This window comes from Heteronotia binoei, chromosome 2 (assembly GCF_032191835.1).
Source record: "Heteronotia binoei isolate CCM8104 ecotype False Entrance Well chromosome 2, APGP_CSIRO_Hbin_v1, whole genome shotgun sequence".
Classification (NCBI taxonomy): Eukaryota; Metazoa; Chordata; class Lepidosauria; order Squamata; family Gekkonidae; genus Heteronotia; species Heteronotia binoei.
In genome coordinates, this window is record NC_083224.1 from 78,840,532 (window position 1) to 78,867,481 (window position 26,950).

Genomic DNA, 26,950 nt, shown 5'->3' on the forward strand with positions numbered 1-26,950 from the left:
AGAAATAATACTGGTCAACTAAAAACATTTAGTGAGAAATTAATCCCATACCATGTCACTCTGTTCCTTGTACCTTGATACCAGTTTGTACCTTGATACCAGTTTGGGTGCTATAATACTTACAATCCTGCTAGGAGGCGAAACCAGGAGGAGGCTTTAGATCCTGCAACCTGTTTGCTGGCCCTCCAGGGCAACTGGTTAGGCTTTGTATAAGGCAAGTTGCTGGAACAGATGGACAACTGGAATGATGCAGCAATAGGGTTGCCAGGACAGCCTCCAGGTAGGGCCTGGAGATATCCTGCTTTTACAACTGATCTCCAGCTGGCAGAGATCAGCTCCCTTTAGAGAAAACGGCTGCTTAGAAGGGTGGGCTCTATGGCATTGTACCATGCTCAAGTCCCTCCCCTCCCCAAACCCTGCCCTCTTCTGGATCTGCCCCCAAGGTCTCCAGATATTTTCCAGCCCAAATCTGGCAACCCTAAGCAGGGCACCTCTTATTTTCTTATGTGTTGATAATCTTCTTAATCCAGGAACTAGCTAAAATGGAATAGGGATTTGTCTGAGATCAGTGTCCTGACTCAGAACACAGATCACCAGGCAAATGGCATTTGTATGAAAGAATCCTGTGGTGCAAAATACATTACAATCTTTATTACTTATACCCTCAACAACTGGTCACTCTTATTCACATATTGCTTGAGGCTATCAGATAGACAGGGATACACAATGTCAGAGCTGAGATTTTAACTTAGGTCTCATGGATCCAAATCCAATCCTGTGCCTTCTCAATCATGAAATTCTCAATGGAAGTAAGTGATTGAGCTAATTAGTTTTTCTTGACAGATATAATGTGGAGACAAGAATACAAAGGGGACTCTACAGGAAGACTGATCTGCTTTACCCACAGAGTTCACCTCAGTCCACCAACCTTGGGTGGTGGCCTACCAAAGGCTCAACAGATCTCTGTTTTGATGCTGGCCTAGGTACTGCATACCCAGGTAGACTGTCAAGCACTGGCAGGTACTGGCACTGGTAGGCTACATTTGATTTGGATTAGGCCCATTCTACAGTAAGACTGTGGCGTAGTTGTCATGCTGTTTCCATGACACAAGATGCCTAGAAAACACCAAGGCGATATACTAATCATATATTTGGAACACTTTCAGAGACATACAAAGGTTTCCTGCAGGCTGGAGATCCACTTTCTTAATAATACTTGAAGCTGAATACTATGGTTACTAGTCTTCAGATGGGGGCTGACATTCTCCCAGAATTAAAACCAATCTCCAGACTACAGAGAGTTCCCATTAAAGAAATGACAGCTCCATTACATGGCATTACATCCCTGTTGAGCTCCTTCCCCTCACCAACCTCTGACCTCCCAGGTGCAACTCCAAAATCTCCATGAATGTTCCAAGATGAAGTTGGCAACCTTACTGAACACAAAAATGTCTAATGAACAATGTTTTTATTCTTTCTTTGCCATTTTGTTCCTCAAATATCTGAAGAATGAATTCAGCTAGGAGCATATTACACATTATACTGTGACAACCTTATATCAGCCACATAAACATACACTTGAGAAGGAGTTGTAACCAATCCTTTTGTGACTAATGCTCCTGTATGATACACCTGCTTCCATCCACCTCTTTGTCACATTCACACTTTACGTGTTTAGGCATTCATATTGTGGATGTACACCACAGAATGTAATATATTTAGTAGCCCACAACATAATTCACAGACCTATTCTGTGTACTTTATTCTGAAAGCAACCAAGAAACTAGATGTCAAACTTTTGATATATAGCTTCCAAAAAAAGAAAAGGAAGAAACATGCTGGTTTCTTATGTTCTTCAATTAAGCACCCAACCTTCATTTTCAAAGAACCAGTCCCAGCAGAAACACTCCCACCCCTTATAGTCCCACGCTTTCAAGTGCACTCCGTGCCATTTCGCCCTGCATCCAGCTAGAACTGGGAATGAGCAGGCTGGATGGCAAGGACTGTGTTTCACAGTCCTAAAGCATTGCTGCATTCTAAATTGAAGTGTAAAGGTGTTTCCACATGTGAAGGATTTGGGTTGGATGTTTTGTTTTGTTTTTTGCTTATATTGTTTTTTTATATATAAATATAAAATCTTTATTAAGACAAATGCATAGAATTGGTTCAATAGTGGAAACAGAGTTGCACAGAAGAAATGAGATGGCAGCACACATGGTCCCAAAGCAAAATAGAAAGCCTCACAGTGTATTGTATGTTTACAGTCCAAAATGATAACCCAATATACTCTGTGCTGCTCTTCATTAGAGGTCTATCATCTCTATAGCAGTTTCTCTTAAAAAGAGCTGCTTGTGGAATTCTTTATAAAGCATGCACTTTTCATTACCATTTCTGAGAATAAATATTCAGCATACTTCAACTCCCCTCCTCCTTTTGCCTTTAGAGTTGCACCATTTGGATCATTTGCATCTGCTCACCCTAAGTAAAGGTCATTCCTATGTTTTAGTGCTTTGGAGATAGCTAAGAAAGTGCCCCCAAGATTTTGGCGGACAAAGAAGTTTCTTTTATTGCAGGGCAATAAAACTACAAGAGTTGCAAGGGAGAACTTCTTCTCTCTGCATTGTTTGCTTCAGGCTTTCAATTGTGCGTGACCCACCCTAAAGTTTAGGAAGAATGGCATTTGTTTTGTTCTCCAACTCTGAACAACAGACAAGAGACTCTTTGTGTATCTCAGACTCCTGAGGCACCTGTTCCCACATCACTTCATTCTTCACAGTATGCCCTTATTTATCCCAGCATGCCCTGCTGTCTGTTGTCTCCAGCAAACAGCTTTGGCAGCCCCTTCCTCCACCTGCCTTAATCTGGCACACAGTTCCAAGCAGAGGCTGTGGGCAAGGCACAGTTGCTCTGCATGCACAGAGCTATGTTTATGTCAGGCATTTGTTATGGGCAGCACATGGCACTAGGGCACAGAATAGAAAGGGAGGTAAGCAAGTGAAAGCATTCAATACTGGCCTGATAAATTGGCACAAAACTGAGAAACCCCTAAAGATGCACAGCTGCCACAGTCAACAACAGCTCTGGGACTAAGAAGACACATTCCCTTTAAGAGAGTCTTAATGTGTAGAAATGAGCAGCCAAAGCTTTTCATAGCATGGAGATAGGTAATATCACCTGGTAAACAACATTCCATTGAGCCTCTGTTAAAAGGACAGAACACTTTTTTCTCCAGGCTTTTGGTAAACTTATCTGAAGCCATAGGACACAATCAAACTTCAGAAGCTGTCATCCTGAGATAGAGTCAATGGCTAAGAGTTTGAGCTATGAATCTAAAAGTCCCCAGTTCAAACACTGCCTCTCCCACAAACTTGTGAGGGGTGCTCAGAAAGCCATTCCCTTTCATTCCTCCGTCTGTAATAGGGGGAAAATAAATATCAGCATGGAGATAATAAATATCAGCATAGTGTGTAGAACTAGACTCTGGAAAATCCAAATTCAAATCCACATGCCCCTATACAGTGTGCTGGTAGACCTTATATCTGTCACATACCCTCATAATCATATATTAAAATCTTGAAGCTCAAATGTCCACAGGTTGTAATCCCAAAATGAAGCCCTGTATAGCTGTTTTTAAAGTACTAACTTCCAGTGCTGTTATCCTAGGCACGAGCAAATAAGTATCTTGTATAGTGAAAGACAGCTGTCACTCTAGTATAAAAGTTCAGCATATTAAATTCTGAGGATACTGTTAGATGATTTACAGTATTACACCATGGTGTATTACAGTGCATAAAAACCATCACGCCAAGAAAAGTTACTATAACTAAACAGTGGCATCACACAAAGTTGTTATACAGCATAGAAATGAGCTATCACTGTAATGGTATCCAGGGGTGGCCAACAGTAGCTCTCCAGATGTTTTTTGCCTACAACTCCCATCAGCCCCAGCCAGCCAACAAAACCTGCTCATCTACTATTTGGTATTAAGCTGTAGATAACTGCATCTGGCTTTTGGTATAGACTGTAGGAACTGACCTGCCTAGGACTGGCTTTTGGCACTGCTTATTTCACAATAGCAGAGTCCCATAGCAAATGACCACTACTGCCACAGTTCTGTAGGGCACATGAATATTCTCTGATTTCAGTACCAAAACTCAAATGCTTTCACTCTTCTAGACATTCTTCTAGAAAATGTATTCCCTCTCCTTCTACCATAGCTATACACATCTTAAAATTCAAGGCAGTAACAACCATGTGTTTTCACATTTTTCTTTGCTACCATGAAGTCCAGAAGGGGAAAAAAAACAGGAGTCCTCAATAAAGCAGATTCTGCAATAGATCCAAGAGTCACTGCAACACTTTGCTGCAAACACTTGCTAAGAGATGCTAAGCACTGGTAGCCTTGGAATGTTCCTGCATCTGAGGGGCAAGGTTCAGGCACCCAGGGTGCTAGAGAACAAAAGCAGAGCCAAATGCCAACTCTCCCCATCTCTGAGCTGGAACGATTCCCTATTACAAGCACAACAGCCAGCCAGCAGCATTGTAAACCCTTAATGACTTTACAGCACCGGGCACAATATTATTCGCATTCCCACTAATCACTCTCCCCAGGGCGGGGGAATACTCTAACCCTTTCTGGCTCAACATGAAAAATTGTGGTGTTCCTTAAAAGTGATACTTCAAGTGTGTTCAGATAGGACTGCTCTCTTCTATAGGACAGTGTCTCTTTTACTGTCTGCAGCCCTGCTGGGTTCAGGCTCATGCTGTGTCTTTTTAAAAGTCATGGCAATTTCAGTTTCTCCTCTACAGCAGGGGTGGCCAACGGTAGCTCTCCAGATGTTTTTTGTCTACAATTCCCATCAGCCCCAGCCATTGGCATGCTGGCTAGGGCTGATGGGAGTTGTAGGCAAAAAACATCTGGAGAGCTACCGTTGGCCACCCCTGCTCTACAGCTCAGATTCGCAAGGGGGAAAGGTGGTTGAAAGTACATGTGGGACATTCATCCCACAGTGCTGTGTTACAGTTCCCAGTTCTTTCACCCAGTATGTTCTCATCAGCCACCCCAAGCAGCTTCTGGAAAGGCAGCATATAAATTCTCTAAATAAATAATGAATAATGAAGCTAACCTCCCAGTAGACTTGCAATCAATTACTTAAAGAGAGTTAATGCCACAAATAATCTTTAGCCATTTTCAGTGTTACAAGAAACATGAATTCTCAAGCGTAGCCAGCATAGGTCTAAACACAGATATGAAAGGTTTTTAGCATGCAACTAAGGATCAGCAATCTAGACTTTGTTTTACTACACAGCTGTACACTGCTACAAAACCAAAAAGATTCAAGAGGACTGAAGCTTGGGATTTTCCCTGCTCTAAAACCCAATTTACATGACAAAATAGTCTTAAAAGAAAACTCATCAGTCAACACATATTTGCAGCAATTTAAAGAAAGAACTGCATCCCCAAACAGAATATGGCACTAAGATTCCCTCAATTTTTTCAGAAGAACTAGTTACAGATACTGTCCATATCAGCCATAATGCTACTACCATGTGTTTGTGTAAAGTGCAGTCAAGTTGCAGCCAATTTATGGCAATCCCGTACGGCTTTCAGGGCAAGAAATATTCAGAGGTGGTTTGCCACTGCCTGCCTCTGTGTAGCAACCCTAGATTCCTTGGTGGTCTCCCATCCAGATACTAACCAGGGCTGAACCTGCATAGCTTCCAAGATCTGATTAGATCAGGCTAGCCTGGGCCATCCAGGTCAGGGCACCATGGGTTTTATTTTTTTTATAGCCCACTTTTCTCCCCAATGCGTCACAAAACAGCTTACATCATTCTCCTCTCCTTTATTTTATCCTCACAATATTCCTATTCCATACTGTCTTGCAAGGAGTAAGGAAATTTTATGGAGGTTGTTGTGATCTGAAAAAGATGTTCAAGACAACTATTTACATTAGCACTTAGTAGGTGAATGAGATGTCTGTTTGATTTCATATTAATAGGTTGCTTGAAATTGAATTACAAGGTTCATATAAGACTTAAAACAAGAATTCTTACAAAGCACTGTAGGTAACAACTCATTGGTGAAGAACTAGCACTGAGCCCAGTGTTGTTTACAGTAAAGAAAAAGTATTTTATCTATTTATTTAGAACACTTTTATGCCACCTCATCAGGAACTTGCCCAAGGAGGTTTACCAAAATAAACATTAAAAATTAAAAGATATTAATTAAAATCCAGCGTTAAAAAATCCTAGCTCAGCATAAAAACATAGATGATAACAGAACGCAGGAGCCGTTTCCAGACTAAAACAGTGTTAAAAACCGACCCTTTAATTAAACTGTAATTAATGTAAGCAATACTGGTCTCAGCATTCTTCTCCTCTAGATTATTTTTAACCCAACAAGGTTGTATAGGATTTATTTCATCCTTTGCTATTAGAACATAGAATTGGTGAGCAATTTGCTTGTACTTCACACTCATTGTTATTTGAAGGATATCCTGTTTGCAGATGCTTCTTCAACCAATTTAAGCCTAGTTTATAGCAACTGAGCCTATAGTCATTCAAGTTACATCCATATGCTAAACTGACCAGTCTTAATAAGAAAATTAAGATGCAGAAACACAGTGATTTAACTAAACCTCTCCTATATTTTAAAACCTCTCCTATATTTCACAGTTTCATAAAATTTTTGTTTTTTAGATTATTTTATTTAAATAAGACAAACCTTTCTGCCACCATACTTAAAGGTCTGTTTAACTTGCTTGTCTTAAGCCTGTTTGCAAACACCTCTCTCTCTCCCAACCAAACTTCTCTATGGAAATAAACAGTAGTTTATCAACATACATTTAAATAAAAAGGGGATTTATCTTCCATATAGTCTCACAGCTTTACAACTGGGTTCATCAGTTTGGTTTAATAGGGAGAGTGAATGCAGATGTCTGAATGTTCTCTGGCATCCAAGAAAAAAGGGAGCACATGATAGGACTGTTTATTAACGTGACCATTCTATGAAGTCTAAAGTAGACCATTCTATGAAGCCTTGTGATGCTCTTAAATAGGGATCTTCTCTGCATCTGATCATGTGGGCTTTAACCTACAAAAGTTTAAGCTTCAATACATTTTTTAGGGCCAGCAAATACCTCTTTTATTTTTAAAAAATAAGGACAATACTTCTGCATTGTCTGCCAAACAGGATCCTCACATAGGCTTCATTAACCAACAGATCTACAAGCAAACTGCATTTATGCATCATAAGTATGGGCGGGGCCTTTTATAGGAAAAGCCTAGTATCAACTTATTTGCATGTTAGGCCACACCCCCTGACATCACCATTATTTCACACAGGGCTTTTTCTACAAAAAGCCAAGCAGGAACTCATTTGCATATTAAGCCATACCCCCTGACACCAAGTCAGCTGGAAATGCATTCCTGTGAGTTCCTGCTCAAAAAGCCCTGAGTATGGGCAGAGTAGCTTCTTGCTTTAGTGTGTGAATTACTCAAGTGAGGTTGGAAATGAGCATAATTTTTATCATTATCATTTACCTGACAGGGATTAATTTCTAAAAAGTGAAAAGAAAGGGCTCCAACCAGCCTGAAAGCCAAGCCACTGCTCTCAAAGTCCTGCTCCTTTATCCTAAATGTTGGAACAGGCTTCAGTTACGCAACCATGGCACGCTGCATACATCCGGAAAGCACTTTGCTTGGCTATTGCTTTCCTTATTCCTGGATTTGGGCTGAGTATTGCAAACAGATTCCGTGGCCAAGCACCAGAAAGCCTTGGCACAAATTAAGGACCAATATGTTATGCTGGAAAGACTGAAGGGGAAAGTACCATAAATTATCAGAAAGGGATCAGATCTTACAACATGGTTTAACTCTGGCATTTTGGCTGGTTTCCTAGAGAAAATGTTAAATGGCACATACATTTTCTTTCGTTGTGGTCTCTTTGACTGGTCTCCCATATTTTATCCAACCTGCCTGTCTCTAAAATTGGAAAGACTCAGTCATTAAAGTCTTACTAATCAGCCTACTGCTTCTGGGTTCCCTGTCTCTTCTTTGCACATTCTGGGTCTTCAGTCTAAATGAATGCTGTTACATTTACTGTCAGTCTCTATGCTCTTTCTTTTGCCTCAGCTGTTCTTCAACAGCAGGAGGCACATAGCAGAAGTATGTGCCTCCTGCTCGGAAGGGAATTGTCTTCTATCTTCTGCTGCAGTAGCAAGTTTGTTGACTACAATGCTATCTTACTTTGCATGGCCTACTTATTGATCTAGCTGTTCCTAGCTAAACAAACTACTATTCACTATAATAGGAATACTTGTGTTTCTCATTTTATTTGATGTTAAAAACAAAGGCACTTGCCTTATTAAAGAATCACAGTTGATCCATCAAAGAGTTTTGCTTAATCAATCAACTAATGTATTATATCTATATCTGCATAGGAATATAAAATACCTCTGGGAACAAGTCATGCTTTCCTTAATACAGCAAGCATCATGTTAGAAGAATGATTTCCTCATATAGGAAGAATAGGAAATGTCTCTTCTAAAATGGCACCTTCCATCCATAGTCTTTGCAATTAAAAAAAACCCCTTTATTTTAAAAAACACTGCCTTCTTAAAGACTATGCCAGATATATGGGATAAATACAGGAAAATTTTGGCCTCTAACTACTCATCTGTGGCAGCTTTCCTAGGGCAACAATGGTTCTTTCCTGGTAATAAAGTGGAATCATTTTAAGATCTGGAAAGGCAGCAGAACATTTAGATTAAGTGACATAAGCCACATAGGGCATATTTGGTCATTACCTCAATTAGAACTAAAATACAACTTTAAAATAGCATGGTTCCAATATCATGAATTTCACTTTATAATGTCTAGTAATAACTTTTGTAATTAGGTAGATAGACCTTTAACCTATTTTGAATCCCTTATTAAAGAAGAATCAAAAGGAACCAAGGGTTTAAAATTTCAGCTCTTTATAAAGCATTACATTATGACTTCTGGTCTCTGAAAGCCCCACAACAAAAGGCTTGGCATAACAATTATAAAATCTCATCAGATGAGGGTCAGTGGAATCATATATGGTCATCAAGTTTTTACACTACTAAGTCATTAAATATCAAAATACAAAACTATAAATTATACTCTAGATGGTAGTTGACACCAACAAGGTTTTTTCATTATAAATCCTTACATAACCTTAAATGTTGGACAGGATGTGGACACCTGGACACTTTCCTTCATTGTTGGTAGATGTGCCCAAAAATAAAGAAATTCTGAGATACACTCATTCCAATAATAGAAAAAAATCATTGGTCACACTATTCCATATAGCCCAGAATTCATTCTACTTGAACATAAGAACATAAGAGAAGCCATGTTAGATCAGGCCAATGGCCCATCCAGTCCAACGCTCTGTGTCACACAGTGGCAAAAAAAAATTATATATATATACACACACACACACACACACACACTGTGGCTAATGTGATTACTGGGAAGATTACTGGGAAGACAACTCAGTCCCAAAATCAGAAACAGAATTTATCTCTTAGTTGTTTATTGCTGCTAAATTTTTAATTGTTCAACTTTGGAAGTAAGATAAGGTTCCTTCTATTAAACAATGGTTCTTAAAATTATGGGATATTATAGTATGGATAAAATAGCATCTCAACTAGCAAAAACAGAAAATCTCATGAAAAAATCTTATTTTGTAGAAAAATTGATTACTTTTTTAAAATGTTACAAATAATGAAAATTATATCTGTGTCTCGCCAAAGAAATATGTTGATTTTACCCTCTACTAATTTTGATTATTGTGGTCATTAATTGTATTAACTTATAAGTCTTGAAAGTTTTACAGTTGAATATATATTTTGTATTGTTATATCTAAAAAATGGCATAAATAAAAGTTATTTTAAAACTCTATTTAATCATCTTCTTAGTCACTCTAAAGGTTTTTAATCAATTAATCTAATTTGCAGTGGACTAAGGCTAAACAGGCTAAACAGAGTTACACCCAGGGCTTTTTTAAAAAGAAAAATCCCAGCAGGAACACATTTGCATATTAGGCCACACCCCCTGACATCACCATTGTTTCACACATTACTTTTTTGTAGAAAAATCCCAGCAGGAACTCATGTGCGTATTAGGCCACACACCCTGATGCCAAGCCAGCTAGAACTGCGTTCGTGTGCATTCCTGCTCCAAACCCCCCGTTATACCCTTCTAACCCCATTGAGTTTAGTGGATTTTGGTAGGGTTACCAGCCTCCAGATGATAGCTGGAGATTTTCTGGGATTATCAGTGATCACCAGGCAACAGAGATCAGTTTACCTGGATAAAATGGCCACTTCGGAAGGTGGACTCTATGATGAATTCTCCTATTCAAACCCTGCCTTCCTCAGGCTCCACCCCAAAATTTTCCAATCCAGAGCAGGCAACCCTAACTTTGAAGAAGGAGAAGAATTGCATATTTATACCCCATCCTTCTCCCTGGGTTGAAGGGTACAACTCTGCTTATGATAACAATGCAAACATTACAGCTCTATTTTAAAAAGGTAAACAAAACTGCAGCTGTCATAGCTAAAAAATTACCAGGTTTTGTCCAGTATAAACAGTATAATAGCCGATTATAGCTGTTTGCGGCTATGTCAATTTTATTCCTTACTAGTGTAATATGTGAATAATGGAAGCTGTTAACAACCATAAAGACTTCTGCAGACATTAGGCTGGCATTCCATTCAGCATTAAAAGGGAGACTTCCAGCTAGAGCTGCCAGCCTCCAGGTGGGGCCTGGAGATCTCCTGCTTTTACAACTGATCTCCAGCTGACAGAGATCAGTTCCCCTGGAGAAAATGGTTGCTTTGGAGGGTGGACTCTACAGCATTGTACCATGCTGAGGTCCCTCCCCTCCCCAAACCCTGCCCTCTCCCAACTCTACCCCCAAAGTCTCCAGGTATTTTCCAACACAGACTTGGCAATCCTACTTCCAGCCATGTCTATGTACATGCAGGTACCCACAATAGCCTAGTTCATGCAATAGGGTAACATGAATTGGGCAACACATGGGTTTTCTATGTGGATATAGCTTCTGTGCACATGATTGTGCAAATAGTGCTAACAAAACACATGGCTGGTATGCTCCCGATATGGATGGAATGCCAATGTACCATCTGCAGAGAGGTATAGATGTCTGGCAATTAAACATATGGTCCTGATGATAAACAGAGAACAAAACCATATATACCACATTGGGTTATGGTTGCCAGGTTTGACTGAGGAAATATCTGGTGACTTTGGGACTGCAGCCAGGAGACTTTTGGAGTGGAGCCAGGAGCAAGGCTGTGACAAGCACAATTGAACTCCAAGGGGGTTTGAGGAGAGGCACTAAAAGCTATGTTGAAAATGTGGTGTCTCTACCTCAAAGAACAGCTCCTCCAGAGCCCTAGATATCCACAGATCAATTCTCCATTATACTCTATGGGGGCTAGTCTCCACAGGGTATACTGGAGTGATCCTGATTATCCTGAAGCAGGAGGAGGGCCTCCAAACTGGGGGATCCCCTGCCCTCACCTGGGGATTGGCAACACTACATGGGGTCCCCAATCGAAAGAGAGGTAGGGTATAAATGAACATAAACAAATAATATGTCTGTATATTTAGATAAACTAGGAGTTAGCCATAAAAAAAGCAAAAGGGGGGGCTTATCCTCAGTAAATTAAATTCTAAAAGGCTATTGAGAGTGCTGGCCCACTGCCCAATTCCACTGATACAATATTGGCTCTGAAGACAGTGAGCTCTTCCTATACTGTATTTTTATCCATTTATGGAGCAGAACACTTCACAAGCTACAATGGATACATGTCATCTTATCAGAGGAAGTGTAACTGCTTGGTCCTTGATATTTGGGTACCAGGATAATGTGAGAAAGGGAGGTTGTAAACAAAATAATACAGAGAAGGCAGAATCCTTTGTGTCTGGGTAGAAGAAAGGTTTAGACTTGCTCTTTATTTAGATATTTCTCTCCCCTCCCTCCACAATACAGCCTGCTGAGCACTTTTTCTATGAAAACAGACACTAATTTCAAACCCTAAAGTACCACTATCATCCTCATTCAGCGATGCATGCAAAATTTCAGTCAATTGCTTTTATTCCCTTCCAACAGTGCAAGTGAAGTGCTGAAAGCTCCTTTCTCAATTGCTGATCATCATAAAAGGTTAGAGGCCAGTAGATTGAACAAAAAGATCAGTAAACATTCTTCACATTTCCTTCACCCAAGGCAATTCTAAACACTGCTTCATTTCATGGTGTAACCATGGAATACAGTGACAGAAAAAGGGGAGCTTGACAAAAAAAGGGTTCTAGACTTTGGCACATGTGAAAAGTGAGCATGAATAGTAAGAGAATAGTAAGAATAGCCAAATTTCAAACGCAACTGAGAGTGAGAGCTTGAATTGAAGAATGTGATCATGTGGGTAGCTGCAAGAGGAAAATACAGAGAAGGAGAAGATGAAACCCCCTCCCTTTTTTAGCATAATGAAAAATGAGGTTAGTCTTTAGTTAAAACAGGTTATAGTAGAAACATGTTAGAAAATGAGTGGCATAAATTATGTATCTTCTTTCACATAATGTGTTGCTTGGTCCATAATCTCATAGTTCAAACAAGCAAAATAAGGTGCATGCTAAATGTAGCCCCATGGCACAGAGTGGTAAGCTGCAGTACTGCAGTCCAAAGCTCTGCTCACAACCTGAGTTTGATCCCGGCGGAAGCTGGGTTCAGGTAGCCGGCTCAAGGTTGACTCAGCCTTCTATCCTTTCAAGGTTGGTAAAATGAGTACCCAGCTTGCTGGGGGGAAAGTGTAGATGACTGGGGAAGGGAGTGGCAAACCACCCCGTAAAAAGTCTGCTGTGAAAACATCGTGATGCACCAAAGTCGGAAACGACTAGTGCTTGCATAGGGGACCACATTTATCTTTTTAAAGGAAGACAAATATTTTCTAAGTCACCACTCACACCATATGCATTTATTAAAAGCATTTCTATCCCAACATTCTCCATTAAGTGGACTTGAGGTGGACAGAAGAGAGGTTTTGATTGGCTACTGTGAATCAGTAAGACTGCAAGTGTTACCCATCCATCAAATCTTCCCTAGAGTTTTCTTTGTATTTTAGCACCAGTTGGCCTGAACAAACCTTTTGTGAGATAGATCCCAGTAGGCAGCCATGTTGGTCTGAAGCAATAGAACAAAGCAATAGACAAGAGGACCTTTAAGACCAACTAAGTTTTATTCAGAACGTAAGCATACGAAAGCTTACATTCTGAATAAAACTTAGTTGGTCTTAAAGGTGAACTTGTCTACTGCTTTGTTCTTTTGTGAGATATTCAGTCCAATCATTCCATTCCTCTCTTTATTCCATCTTTATCTCAAGAAGACCTAGTCCAGACCAAAGGCCATTGTTAGAACTGGAGCTGTTCCAGGTTTGAACATATGGTGTTGGAACAGGTGTATTAAGCACAGAATATGAGTATTGGTTGGGGAATCGGGAGAAGGGGAAAAGTTTTCAAAGAAAATGAAAACTTCCCAAATCTTGCAGTTTCCAGCAAGGCCAACTTTCCTCCTGCTTGAAATAAAAGGAGGCCTTTGAACCCAACAGCTACATAGCCAAGAATCCAATTATTTAAAAACACATTAGCACAAAGGAAACAATCTGGTCAGAGGGGTACACAGTGAAGTTAGCAGCAGCATACTTTCTCTTTGCATAGCAGGGTGTATATTTCAGTGAGGTAGTGTTCAATGTGCAGGAAGGGAATCAAGATAAACTACTGATTTCTCACTATGTGAAAGAACCTGTATTCAAGTAGTTGGGTTGTAAGGATAGCTTACATCGCTCAGACACAGTTTGTCAGACAGGAAACAAGGTAAATAAAACCCCACCACCTTTTGTTTCCATAAACATTTCCCAAGATCAAGAGGTTAGGAATCAAAGACCCATCTCTGGGTACTCAGGGTATACAAAGGCTGAAAGATTCTATTTTCCATTTGTGAAATGTTGATTAATCTGACTAAAAGAGACAACAGGCCTCTGAATCCGGGATGTTCACAAACTAAAGTGAGGAACTGAAGTTATAATGGGAGAGTGGACAGTGCTTCGTGTGAGACCAGTGACACAATCCTGAGCCACTTGGTGGGAAGGGCGGGATATAAATCATAAAATAAATAAATATTTTCTTGCTTCTGGCTCACCACCAACACCATGTATATATATTATTCTACATAGACATTTCCAACTGGGAGTCATACAAGGTTTCCAATTTTTATCTGTCAGAAAAACAAAACCCTCACGTTAGAAGGTGTCTATAAGTAAAAGATGACATTTGCTACAAATCTCTTCATTAAAAAGCAGGAGCTTGCCGATGGATATCATGTGAAGTGACCCTCATCCTTTCACACTAATTCTCAAATAACTCCAGACATCCTCTTGGACAAACTGCCCAGGTTGAAAAGGCATAAGAACATAAAAGAAGCCATGTTGGATCAGGCCAATAGCCCATCCAGTCCAACACTCTGTGTCACACAGTGGCCAATATATGTGTGTGTGGACGTATACACAAACGCACGCACACACACATACACACACACATATATATATATATATACATACATATACACACACACTGTGGCTAATAGCCACTGATGGACCTCTGCTCCATATTTTTATCCAATCCCCTCTTAAAGCTGGCTATGCTTGTAGCCGCCACCACCTCCTGTGGCAGTGAATTCAACATGTTAATCACCCTTTGGATGAAGAAGTACTTCCTTTTATCTGTTTTAACCTGACTGCTCAGCAATTTCATTGAATGCCCACGAGTTCTTGTATTGTGAGAAAGGGAGAAAAGTACTTCTTTCTCTACTTTCTCCATCCCATGCATAATCTAGTAAACCTCTATCATACCACCCTGCAGTCGATGTTTCTCCAAGCTAAAGAGCCCCAAGCGTTTTAACCTTTCTTCATAGGGAAAGTGTTTCAACCCTTTAATCATTCTAGTTGCCCTTTTCTGCACTTTTTCCAATGCTATAATATCCTTTTTGAGGTGCGGTGACCAGAATTGTACACAGTACTCCAAATGAGACCACACCATCGATTTATACAGGGGCATTATGATACTGACTGATTTGTTTTCAATTCCCTTCCTAATAATTCCCAGCATGGCGTTGGCCTTTTTTATTGCAATCGCACACTGTCTTGACATTATCAGTGAGTTATCTACCACGACCCCAAGATCTCTCTCTGCCAGTTCAAAACACATCAACTTGTATTTGTAGCTGGGATTCTTGGCCCCAATGTGCATTACTTTGCACTTGGATGTGCACTTGGACAATGTGCATTACTTTGGCTGCAGCTGGGCAAGCAAACAAGATTTCTAGTAGGGCAATTTGCTTTCTATCTCGACCTTTGGAAAAGTAAAACTTCTACATCTTCCTCCTTGCCTCAGGGACAGTGCCTTGGGTGAACCTGATCTTAGCAAGGGAAATGTTCACCGATACACAGGCCAGGCAGTCATAATGCCATGCAGCCACCTCCATCAGCCATTTTCACTCATAGATGGGAGATCCAAAGAGCCACTTAAATCCTACTGGGTTTCTGACACATATGTTCCCCAGTGGGATTTTTTTTTACTTTTCTTTGAATGACAGATACTTGCACCCTGTGCCATGTCACAATCTGCTACTGAAACTCTCCTGAGATTAATCAAGTAGAATTTTATTTTGGAATAATTTGTTAGCCTTTAAAATGACACAAGACTCCTCCTTTTTGTGGTCACACAATGGCAACAGGAGGGCATTTTCTATAAAGGTTGAAGTGTTGAAATTTTAATTGCCTGTGAAATTTTAGGCTGTTTTCTTTTGCCTGCCAATTCATGCTGCATTGTTTATTGGATGCATAACACTGTCTTTATTTCATTTTTCTCTAATTGTGAAATCCAGATTATTGGATCATTCTTCAGTAATTGTGAAATCCAGCCTATTGGATGTATTATATTGTTTTCACTTCATTGTTCTTTAATTGTGTAATCCAGTTTTATTGCATTATTCATTGTATGTGCCTTTATTCCATTGTTCTAGTAACTGTAATCCACCCTGAGTTTCAAGAGGAAGGACAGCCAATAAATTAAACAAGCAAACAAAACAGCCTACTGGATTCAAACCAGTGGTCCAGAGGTAAAATTTCCCATGTCTAATTACCAGTTCCTAAAGCACAAAGTTGTTCCTTACCCATAACCTGTTTTCAGTATGAAAGACTTGTAACATGTCCACTGCAGAACTCAAAGATAATGCCAAAAGCTGGTTATTTGGTCAGCTTTCTAAGTAACCTCTTGAGTAACATAAAACTAAGCTCACCCAAGCTACAGATTTACTATAATCAACACACTACACTTGCAGCTAAACTTGATGTTCAGCATCTCACAACATGTTAAAGCCTCAAATTAATTACACATAGACTTTTAGTATCTGTCTCATCTAAGATCAAGATGAGTAGCATGTTAGTCTACCTGTAAACTGTAGAAAAGAACAAGAAACCAGTAGCACAAAGACTAATCAAATTTGTGGCAGGATATGTATGAGTTTATGTGAGTCATGCTCACTTATTCAGATACAATTAGAATGTGAGTTCATCTGTCCTTATAGCCTGGAGAATGGAGTTATTCAGCAGTCTCTTTCTAATCTCCCTTTGAAATTCAGGGTTGGGGGTTATCTTGGATCCATCTCTATCACTTGAGGTTTAGGTGGCATCGGTGGCTCAGAGTGCTGTCTATCTGTTTTGGTTGGTGGCCCAGCTGCACCCTTATCTAGGCACAGATATCCTGGTTTCAGTGATCTATGTTTTAGTAATCCAGATTGGATTACTGCAACTCGCTCTATGTGAGGCTGCCCTTGAAGATGATTTGGAAGCTGCAGCTGGTGCAGAATGCAGCAACCAAATTAATAACTGGGACTTGGATGTCTGAACATATAAAACCAATTCTGGCCCACCTGCATTGGCTGCCTGTATACTTCTGATCCCAATTCAAGGTGCCAGTTTTAACCTATGAAGTCTTACACAGTTTGGGACCACAATAGCTGTCAGAGTGCCCCTCCCAACCTCAATCTACCAGGACACTGTGCTCAACCACTGAGGCCCTCCTCTGGGCTCAGAGGGTACGAACTAGGAGAAGGGTCCCTGTCTTTGGAACAATGTCCCTGGTGTGGCCCACCTGGTGTCAAATTTGCCATTTTTTCAGTGTTAAGACAGCGCTCTTCATAGAGGCCTAAAAAGATCTCTTTGGCCATTCAGGGGCCTGATATGATTAGTTGGGTGTCTCTAATAGTTGGTTTTTTACTGTTTTATATGTTCTTGTTATTTTATATTTTATTGTTTTATACTTGTGAACTGACCAGAGAGCTTTGGCTATGGGTGGAATAACAACAACAAATGTCAGACATGTCCATTTATTCTTTGTCAAAAGGACTGGCCTGTTTGTCCAATGTAGAGGGTGGAAGGGCATTAGTGACATATGATGGCATAAATAACATTAGAGGGTGAGAAGGAGTGCGTAATTAATTATCATATGACATATGGCATTGTGCGTAGAATAGCCAGGAGATCCAAAGATTGTATGGCAGCCAGAAGTTCTGGATCTTTTAGTGTTATGCACCACTAGGTGGCAAGCTAGACTTGTTTTTAAGGCAAGAGACGTTTCAGAGGCAGTTTGCCATTGCCTGTCTCTGCATCATGACTCTGGTATTTCTTGGAGGTTTCCCATCCAAATACTACCCAAGGTCGACCCTGCTTAGCTCCCAAGATCTGACAAGATTGGGCTAGCCAGGTCAAGGTATGAGCAGGAGATTCATATTCCTCCTCATCCTATAATGTGACGTATACTGATTTCTCCATGCCTACTACCTCTTTGCAAATCATAGAATCAGAGTTGGAAGGGACCTTCAGAGTCATCCAGTCCAACCCTCTGCACAATGCAGAAAATTCACAAATTTCCCCAACACCCCCAGTGGCCCCTGCTCCCTGCCCAGAAGATGGCAAAAAAACCTCCAGAATCCCTGGCCAAATTGGCCTGGAGAAAAATTGCTTCCTGACCCCGAAGTGGTGATCATTACCTAAATTAACATAATCAGCCTAGCTGTCAAATGGCCATTTAGCCTCTGTTAAGAGCCAAGGAACCTCTCTGTCAGGAACTTCTTCCTAATGCTTAGCCAAAATGATAACAGCAAGTGAATGACAATAGCAGGCATGACTGGATCAGGTGTGATATGCAGAGGGATAGCAGATATGGAGAAATCAGCACTGGTAGTGAGACAGGAAACCTAGGTCTAGATTAAGTCCAGGAGAATGCATTGTCTTGAGTTTCGTTTTAGTTGCAGTTCAGCAGTTCTCTTACAAAGGAATTTCAAAGGGAGATTAGAAAGAGAAACTGCTGACTCACCAGTGCTGATTTCTCCAAGTTTACCACCCCTCTGCATATCACACCTAATCCAGTCAAACCTGCTATTGCCATTTGCCAGCTATTGTCATTTGGCATCTGAAATCAGTCCATTCACCAAGATATAACGACATGGATTCACATTCTAGCTGTACATGAGAAGTAGTGAGCAGTGATAGCTCATACCCTGCCACAAATCAGCTTAGTCTTTAAGGTGCTACTGGACTCTTGATATTTTCTACTGTCTCATCATAATTCACTTACACTTACACTATTGGTAGCTTACTCAGAGACATACTTGTAAACATACAGAACTTTGTGTGGGTATGTGGTCAAAACATAAATTAATATTCGGCTTAGAGCTATTTAATAATATTTCTTTATTGAAGAGCTGCTTCAGTTGAATAATGCCCTATCCCTTGCAGACATTTCACACCAAAAGCTTGTGTGGATCACATTTATCACACATACTCAATAGCTTCTAAACTGTTATGGTCAGGGCATTTATACTGATTTCTGATCATTCTACATGCATAATAATTTTTTAAGTTCAACCAACAGACTAAGAAAACAGTAGTCTGCTAAGAACACAATTATCAGTGTCGCTAGACCAAATTTAAATTGAAGCTACTGCTTTTACATATGATGACACTCTATATTTCACAGGTCAGTTCTCACACTGTGGACCCTAGGTAAGACTTGCTGGAGGTCTGGTCCAACCACATGGAAAATCTCTATATCCCTGCCAGGCACTCCTAGAAATATACATATTAGGGTTGCCTCATGAAGCCATTGTGCTAGTATTTCCAGGAACTTTCAAACACAATAATGCCAATAGATATTTATTTATTTAGATTTTTGTTCCACCTTCCCTGCAAGTGGGCTCAGGGCAGATCACAACAAGAGTATACAAACAGTAAAATAGTAATTGAATAATTAAATAATTAAAACAGTTAAGAACAATATAAATCAAAAACAGGTAGTACTGTTGATTAAGGTGCAGCAATCCCAAAGCTAGAGCTGCTAGGCCTATAAGATATACTCAGTCTGCACTGGCTTTCCAAAGGGGGGCAGTAACACATCCATCAGTCCCCAAAGGGTATTTCTTTAAGGAGCCAGCATTCCAAATGATACTGGATGAGAGACTGGGAAATTTACAACATGATGTTGTCATATAAAATGTTAGGGATCCCTAAATATTACACGGAAGACAGAAGATGACATGACTCTGCTCTTTCATCTGAAGAAGTCCCTTCTTAATAGCATGAATCCTGTGGTCATTCTTACCACTATTATACAACTATAAATATTACATGACATTTTAAAAACTCAAGATAAATTCAGTGACATAAGAGGCATAACTGGGTGCTACTGACAAAAATTTAAGTCAATTTAAATGCCCCAAAACAAGACAATGCAAAGTTAAGGACTGTTGCTCTACAATGGGTTATATTTAAATTCTTCCAACCTTAACTCTGGGGATGGAAGGCAGCATGGTATAGCATGATCTTGTCAAATCTCAGGGACTGTACTTGGGAGACTGCCATGGAAAACCTTGCTGAGAAAGACTTGCCTTGAAAGCCCCTTGCTGGAACATAAGAGAAGCCATGTTGGATCAGGCCAGTGGCCCATCCAGTCCAACACTCTGTGTCACACAGTGGTCAAAAAAACCCCAAGTGCTGTCAGGAGGTCCATCAGTGGGGTTAGAAGCCCTCCCACTGTGTCCCCCCCAAGCACCAAGAATACAAAGCATCACTGCCCCAGACAGAGAGTTCCAACAATACGCTGTGGCTAATAACCATTGATGGACCTCCGCTCCATATGCCTATCCAGTCCCGTCTTGAAGCTGTCTATGCTTGTAGTCGCCACCACCTCCTGTGGCAGTGAATTCCATGTGTTAATCACCCCTTTGGGTGAAGAAGTACTTCCTTTTATCAGTTCTAACTGGACTGCTCAGCAATTTCATTGAATGTCCACGAGTTCTCGTATCGTGAGAAAGAGAAAAGTACTTCTTTCTCTACCTCCTGTATCCCATGCATAATCTTGTAAACCTCTATCATGTCACCCCACAGTCGACGTTTCTCCAAGCTAAAGAGCCCCAAGCGTTTTAACCTTTCTTCATAGGGAAAGTGTTCCAATCATTCTAGTTGCCTTTTTCTGCACTTTTTCCAATGCTATAATATCTTTTTTTAGGTGCGGTGACCAGAATTGTATGCAGTACTGCAAATGAGGCTGCACCATCGATTTATACAGTGTCACCAAAAGTCATCTGTAACTTGGGTACTTTACACCCACATGCATACTCACACACACCCTTAAGTCTGAACTCTACATACAGCAGAGTTTGTAGTCACTGAATGACTCCAGCTGCACATATGGATTGGTCCTGGGTCAATTCAACTGAACAGTTAAGTGATTTTTCTCCCTCAAAAGTATAGCAACCTTTGCTTGTCAGAAGGGTGCTATTTGACTGTGTGTTGAAACACAACATATGTGCAAAAGACTTTGCATCTACCATGGTTATGCTGCTCCATGGGGAGGGAAAATTGGATTATGATACCTGTTTCAAAAGCAAAATTGTCATCCAAAGACAATATTAGATAAGACTTAGAATTCAGAACTCAGCACATAATCCTGATGCCTTCAGACAAGTTTCACAATTTGGACTGAGTATAAATTACAAACATAGCCACATCCTATTGGACAAGCAACTACATCCTAAATACAGCAGCTTGAATTATTTATACATACCAAATTATGTATACCCTACCATATAGACAGTTTACAGCAGGGGTGGCCAAACTGCAACCATGTGTGGCTCTTCCACACATATTGTGTGGCTCTCAAAGCTCCCACAACCCTGTTGGCAGGCTTGGAGAAGGCATTTGTCTCTTTAAGTCAAGCCAGCCACTGGCTTGGAAAATGCATGTAAAGTTAAAGTTGCTCTCTTTCCACTTCCTTCCTGCCCTCCTTTCTGCCTTCCTGCCTTGTGGCTCTTAAACATCTAACTCTTGCAGCTCTCAAACATCTGATGTTTATTCTATGTGGCTCTTATATTAAGCAAGTTTGGCCATTCCTGGTTTACAGCATATAGACTACATTATATGGGCCAACAAAATCTTGAGCACCATGTTTTTCTGTATTAAAAAATGATCCCTGAATATTAAAGAAAGATCCTTGTCTGAGACACATGGAAGTATCAAGCTAGAACAAAGAATAGTGCCAGTTCACGTGTCCTCTCACAGAGGCAAATCCAATTTTGCAACCAAGTGACACTCAACAGACAACTGCAGTCAACTGGAGCTTCTTGATAACTATACCTGTATGTAAAGGAAAGGTTGAAAAAAGGTGCAGGCATCAGTGATGCTGTGCACAATATCCTCTGATGCTCAAGCATCAGAAGAGAGAGAGAGCAAGATAAGACAGGGTCATATGAACATAGGAAGCTGCCTTACACTGAATCAGACCGTATCACTCCTATTGTCTCCCCTGACAAGATGAAGGTCTTGCCCAACATCTGGTCTCTTGGAACTCTCTAACTGGAAATGCCAGAGGGTGAACCTGGGACCTTCTGAATGCCCTCCACCTCACAGGCTCTTCTGGTTCATATGAGTCACATAACCTTGTTTCAGACACACGTCAAACCATAAACAATGGGGGATACTGCCTGTCTGTCAAGACTGCACCTGGATTCTGCAGCAATTTGGCAAGTTGTTGTTTATGCCACTACAGTCAAACTCATTCTGTGGAATCAAAATGTCAGCCCTCTAATTATCTTCATTTACAACAAAACTAGCTCCAAGAATTATACCTCTGAAGCTGAGAAAAGGAGGAAAATAAGCTGCCTTGAAGTCAATTACCAAAGTTCCTCTAACTATGCTAAGGATTTGGAGGTTGGGATGAACTTCATCTGCTGCTTTTGAAGCTGTTTCTAAATACTGACTGATAATTGAACTCCATGGCTCTGAAGAAGAAACCAGCTGAAAACAACTGAATTAGTTTGGTTTACATCAGGTAGGTACTGCAGCCTGTGTTAGGGATGCAGTTTCCCTGCCGCCGCCGCCACATCACACAGATATCAAGTTTGCCAGGTAAACCAAATATTGGGGTCATAATAAAACAATACTCAATAGATACTTATTTTAAAAATCCATTTCTACCACCAAAGGAAGAATGCTATCACAGAGAACACTACTGCTGTCCAAAGGGCAGGAAAAGACAAGATTAAAAAAAAGTGTTGTGATCCTACAAATGTAGGAGGGGAATTTTTCTCACATGTTATCAACAATTATGCATTTTCTGCCAACGTGTGTAAAAGAACAGAGCATGATCTGCGCAAAACAACTCACCTCCTAAGAAAGCAAATAAACATTTAAGAGAAGGAAAAATTGGGAGGAAACATGAGCATCCTAGCAACTCTTCTCCAAATCAGAATTAACCTTGTAGCCAGTCAGTGTCTGGCTGCTTATTTTATGTGCTTGGTGACCTCTGCTGGTGCCTACAACTGTAAGAGCTTCACCCGGCCTATCACCCATTGACTATGAAATCATTGTATTACAGAACCCCACAGACTGGCTGGCGAGACAGTGCCCCTAGTCAGTTATAAATATGCTGTTTTGTTTTGGCCAGGAGATGGAGGGGGCAGGAAATGGGAAGAGGAGAAAGTAGCTCTGATTCTCCCTGAAAGGATCCCCCCTCCACCTCCATCATCATCTCTCAGCCCTGACCTATATGATTAAGTTAGCCGCAAGTCTCTACCTAAATGAACGTCTGGCAAGTTGTAAGATCTGATAGGGCCCCTGTCCACCAACAGAGAAAGCCGAGCTAAATAGAAAACATGGGAGATGGTGTAGAAAACCTGATGGTCTGGTTTTATTTCGGAGGAGGGGGAGGGGGAGGAGGAAACAAGAAAGACTTTAACCCTTTCCCTCCTGGGACATGTTAGGAAATGACAGGGTCCAATCTTCCCAGTTTTACAGGCACAAAATGCGTCCCAAAGTAGAATACCCCTTGGGGACATTGAATTCACAAACTACTTGCTCTGGAGTAGGTTCACTGCTGTCCCATTGACATAAATAGAATTACTTTCTCAGAAGTAAGTCGGTCTGTGGACAACAGCCGATAGGAAGAGAGTCTTTATGGGCCCTTTTACATAGAGCACAAATCCCTTGAACAGGGGACCTCCGTGTAAACAGATGCACAGCGTAGAAAAGATGCCGTTCGCTTACACGAGCGTGGTTCCATTGGGTTCAGCCAAGCTCGGACCGACACACAACGCAAGTGGCCAACGAACATCGACCCATTTATGGATTTCGCAGGGAGACACTAAAGGGGCTTCTTTAAAAAAAAAGCAAACAACCCCCCCCCCCCAAAAAAATCTTTTAAAGAAAATTAATTTCCAGTTGAGAAGCAGCCCCTCAGAGGAAGCTGGGAGGATGAAGAAGTTCAAATTTCTTAGAAGGAAGGCAATTTTTAAAAATCCGCGTAAGAAAGAATCAGATCGGAGGGGGGGGGGAGTGTGTGGAGAGGTCCGATTTCCTTATCACAAGCCAAACCAGCCGACGAGCTACAAGTTACTCGAAGCCGCCGCCCCCCCCCCCCCGGTCGCATCCCAGAAGGCGAGCGGAGGCGGCTTCCTCCCACCCCCCGATGGACGCGGTCGGGACGGAGCGAAATGTCATTCGAGGGGCGGCAAAGCTGGACAAACGAGCCGGAGGCAGCGGAGGACGGGGCGGGGAAGGCTAAAGCGCGACTGGGGCTCCCAAAGCCCGGGAGGAGGAGGAGGAGGCACTTACGACGCGGCTTCGCAGGACTCGGTGCGGCTCCCTCCAGCTGCGAGCGGCTCCTCTGTCGGGCTCGGCTGTTGTCTCCCCAGCCGCCCCGCCCCAGGGGCAGGCCGGACCCGTCTTGCCCTCCCTCTGCTGTGTACAAGAGCCGGCGGCGGGGTTGTCTGATCACACGCGGCTGGCGAGGCAGGCGCGGACTCCGGCTCAGAGGGGAGGGGAAGGGGGAGGGACGCTGGCTCTGCCGGTCGCCCAGCCATGCTGTTTCCAAGGAACACCCCCCTCCCCTCCCCTCTTCTCTTGCAAAGACAGTGGTCAGGGATGCTGGCTCCTGTATGCCAGCTAGGCTTTCCTTGCCACGGGTTGTGCTCCCTCCTCACTGCAACTCCCGCCGCCCCCCCCCCCCCCCCCAAGTTTCAGGGAGCTCCACCCTCGGGCTGAAAGTCTGTGATGCCGCACTATGGTGTAGACTAGTCTAGCGGAGGTGCAAAGCAGTATCTTGATTCTCGGGGGGACTCTGCAGTGATGAAAGAATGTACAAGCTTGCGAGTTGCACTGAGCTCTCGCGACTGAAATTTTTAAAAACAGAACTTTATTTAACGAATACGTTAATGGAAATTAACAACATATTTGAAATAACATTCGACTGAAATTGTTTTAAAATAGAACTTTCTTTAACTTAGTTAAGATACACTGAGCTCTTTCTCCTGCTCCATTTTTGCAAACCCATTAACGCCACTGACCTTTCCTCTCCCCTCCTTCCTTACATCTAGCTTTGATCAGCAAGGCACAGAGTTAAGCCACCATGTGCTACTTTCAGCAAGCTTGTGGGTAGGGCTGTTTTTAAACGTTTGGGGACCTTTTCAGAACAGTTTGGTTGGTTCACCTATGAGCCCACCTTCCATTTTCAAAACTTTGGTTTACATTAAAATCGAAGTTATTTTATATCCAATGGGACTGGCGATATGTTTAAAAATGCTATATGATTATCACCTGGATTGAGGACCCTGACACTCCAGTTTGGAGAGTGCTTATTTCAAAATAAATGCCACTGAAATTGATGTGCTCTGTGTCCAAGTACACAGTTGTGAATGGTTTGTGAATGAGTTGTGAATGGGTTATGACACAGTCTTTATACTTTGGATATGATCCAGCTAAAATCTCACTGATTTCAATGGCAGAGATAAGCACATGTTCAGAACTCTCCCATTGCAATCCATGGGACTTAAAAGTGCTGCCTGAACTTCAGCTGAATCATGTCTATTGTAATGGTGATGAATCTTGCAAACACATATTAGAATTCCACAAAGGTTACTATGGTTTTCCCCTGCCATTCTCTTGTAAACTGGCTCTTTCTGAAGAATTTGTCTTTGCAGGACCAGAATTCTATAACAAATAAAAGAGCAAGAGTTCAGTAGCATTTTAAAGACTAATCAAATTTGTGCAAGGTATGAGCTTTTGGGAGTCACTGCTCACTTCTTCAGATACAGCTAGAATGTGAGTCCATCTGACCTCATATCATGGAGAATGGAGTGATTTCAGATGCTGAATGACAATAGCAGGTGAATGGCAATAGCAGGTGTGATTGGATTAGGTATGATATGCAGGGGATTAGTAAGTGTGGAGAAATCAGCATTGGTGGTGAAACAAGAAACCTAGATCTCAATTCAGTCCAGGAGCTGCATTACCTTGAGCATGATTATCAATTGAAATTCAACAGTCTCTCTTTCTAATCTCCCTTTGAAATTCCTTTTTAAGAGCTATTACTCTTAGATTAGCAACTGAATGTCCTGGAAGGTTCCACTGGTTTTTGAATGTTGTGGTTTCTAATGTCAGGCTTATATCCATTTATGCCCTGTTTGTCCAATGCAGAGGGTGGAAGGGCACTGCTGGCATAAATCACATCAGAGGATGAGCAGGAGTATGAAACTGAGATAGTATGGGTGATGTTGTTGGGGTCTACTGATGGCATTGCTAGAATCTATATGAAACATATTACATTAGAAATAAACTTCCCAGATGCCACAGCATGGATACATAAAGGACACACAAGCACCACATTATACCAGACACCAATAGATTAGCAAATGTTTCTTCATGCCTCCAGCTACCACCTCAACCACAGCAAACAATCAAGAAATTAGAAGAGCCCTCCATCCCAGGAGACCATCCACACCAAATCCCGAGCCACACAAAAATGTAGGTACAGCCTTCCTGCCCTACATAAAATCTGTCACCGGCCGCATTGGCAAAATTCTCAAATGCCACAATGTTGACACAGTCTTCAAGCCCACACAACAGATCCGCCACATGCTGCACTCGGCCAAAGATATGAGAGATCCACTTTCAACCCCTGGAGTCTACAAAATGCCCTGCTCCTGTGGTGCAGTCTACATTGGCACTACCCAACGCAGTATCAACACCCGTCTCACCGAACACAAGAGACACTGTCGCTTGTTTCAGCCAGAAAAATCAGCTGTAGCTGAACATGCACTTCAAGAAGGAGACCACGTCATCCACTTTGAAAGAACTGAAGTCTACGGTCTCACATTATCATACCCGCCTGAACAGAGAAGCTATTGAGATTTACAAACACCAGCACAATTTTAACAGAAAGGAAGAAGGCATTTTCATCCACCAATCTTGGTACCCAGCTCTGCAAAACACCCTACAGACTATAAAT

The 26,950-nt window shown here is 41.4% G+C and overlaps 1 protein-coding gene across 2 annotated transcripts in view; it reads right to left on the minus strand.

The window, feature by feature from the left end:
• The window catches only part of SOX13 (SRY-box transcription factor 13), a 73,082-nt gene extending 48,660 nt beyond the window's left edge, over positions 1–24,422 (minus strand). For both annotated transcript variants that reach the window (XM_060231389.1, XM_060231388.1), the window contains exon 1: positions 24,280–24,422. The gene's annotated coding sequence lies outside the window, so the exon portion shown is untranslated. The remainder of the gene's footprint in view (positions 1–24,279) is intronic.
• Between the last annotated feature and the right edge of the window lie 2,528 nt (positions 24,423–26,950).